Here is a 2,047-nt window from a genome sequence, read left to right on the forward strand (position 1 = left end):
GATTTACATTTCTTTGAATAAAATTTTCTATTAACATTGAATGTATTCTCTAATTTTGACGCAAGAATTTCCTTATTTATTTATACAACAATCTTACAAGAATGTAGAGTTCAAACCAAGAGAATGTACTAACATGTTTTATCCTTTCATGATATTATTTTGAGAATGCAATTAATTGTGTGATTTTATTTTTAATTTCTAATGCTTCAAGTTGAACTAGTAGAACAATTTTGATGTTGCATTAGAATCACAAACCGATACATGAGACAAAAGATAAACAAGAAAAGGATTTGATCCAAGAATGAAAAAACTTCTATTGAAATGTAAACTTTGATTACAAAAACATAATAATAATAACAAGAGTTCTAATAAAATATACACATCCATGGGCAAAGATTCACTTAAAATAGGTGGTGCCAGCAGTTTCCAAATCACCAACAGTGGCTAAGGAGTTGGAACTCTTTGGATAAGCTCAAAAACATAACCATCAGGATCCTTCACAAAGGCAATAACAGATTGTCCACCTTTAATAAGATCAGGCTCTCTAGTGACAAAACCACCCTTGGCCCAGATGTCTTCAACCAATTTGTAAACCTAAATGTTCAAGGAATGCATAATTCAGCCTCAACACTAAAACAGAAATTACATCAACAATCTTCCAATAATATAAAAATGAAACTTACATCTGGAGTTGCAATAGCAAAATGACCAAAACTAGTTCCAATATCATATGAAGACACACCATAACCTGTGAAATCAATATCAAAGTAATTTTTCAGAAACCATACAATAGTCATAATTAAAGTAACACTATCACCCAATTTGTCATTTTCAATAAGTCTCAACTCTGTCACAAAATACCCTATGCATATTATCATGAAATACACACAATCTCTCTCCAAAGCCTCTTTCTCTGCGTGTGTGTGTTCCTTTTCCCCTCTTTTAAACTAGGACCACCAAAACAAGTTTACTTACTTGTGAGATTACATCCCTAAATCAACCCTCAAGAAGAAAAAAAATTTAAAAAGGTTAACATTCTCTTTTTCTTTGCTTATCTCTTCATATTATATGTGCAAATTCATCTTTATTCCATTGCTGCATCTAATTTTCTTAGGCCAAGCTTCTTTACTATATCAAATTGAACTTAAATATGCATAATCCACATAGCCTCTAAGGTCCTTGTGTATGATTGTATTTAGAAGCTAACTAAAATGTACTTAGTCTAAACAAAAAGAATATAAACCTAAACTAGTTCAAAATCAAATAAAGTAATTCTAAAAATTGTTTAAAAACCAAACTAAACCATTTTTTTTTTTTACTTTTTTAATCAAACGCCTCACATTTTAACCTCACCCCCGCCCAAAAAAAAAAAGACCCTAAGGTCCTATCTCCGCCATTGAAAGAGCAGCACAAGACTGAATTAACAAAGAAGCAAGATAATAACAAAGATCAGAGCAAAGGAAAAAAAAACCAACAACAACAAGGTTATTACATAGAACTAACCCTTTACATACCCAAATTTTAAGGCCAGCAGTCTACTCCATGTGTTTACACTAATTTAAGCATAAATACAAATTTCACTCACACTCAATCACTCACGCCGCACACAATGACATGTATTTAGTATTTACACAATAAAACACATGCTCATATCAAAACCCATTTTGACATCAACCCCCAAGTCTGTAAACGACCATCCAACTGCCATTCATTTGAAACCCAAAAATCCAAACCAATCAACCATACCCAAAACAGTCGGACTTCAACGGAGACAAACAACAAGCAGTTGATTGACACCATCTATTGCTTTTAGAAGATTTCAAAGCATAGTGTGGGCGGTAGTGGGGAAAGAGATTTGTGGGTTTCAGGGTAATCCGACAGACCAAACCCGTTCTTGTCAAAACTGGCAAGGCGGAGCAATGGCTGTGCTGAAGGCACATTTGGGGTTGAGAGGAGCGTCAGGGAGAGAGAGGTAGAGAGAGAAAAACCCCTGGTGGAAGTGAGAGAGTGAGAGAAAAATAAGAGAGGGGAGAGAGTTTTTCTGAAA

The 2,047-nt window shown here is 34.0% G+C and overlaps 1 long non-coding RNA gene across 1 annotated transcript; it reads right to left on the reverse strand.

Moving 5' to 3' along the window:
• Nucleotides 1-289: 289 nt before the first annotated feature.
• Nucleotides 290-2,047, reverse strand: LOC115982130. Its single transcript, XR_004089516.1, has 3 exons — nucleotides 1,515-2,047; nucleotides 684-748; nucleotides 290-594 (listed from the first exon to the last, which is right to left on the reverse strand). It is a non-coding gene; the product is annotated as an uncharacterized LOC115982130 (long non-coding RNA).

Source organism: Quercus lobata, chromosome 3 (genome assembly GCF_001633185.2).
Source record: "Quercus lobata isolate SW786 chromosome 3, ValleyOak3.0 Primary Assembly, whole genome shotgun sequence".
NCBI classification, from domain to species: Eukaryota; Viridiplantae; Streptophyta; class Magnoliopsida; order Fagales; family Fagaceae; genus Quercus; species Quercus lobata.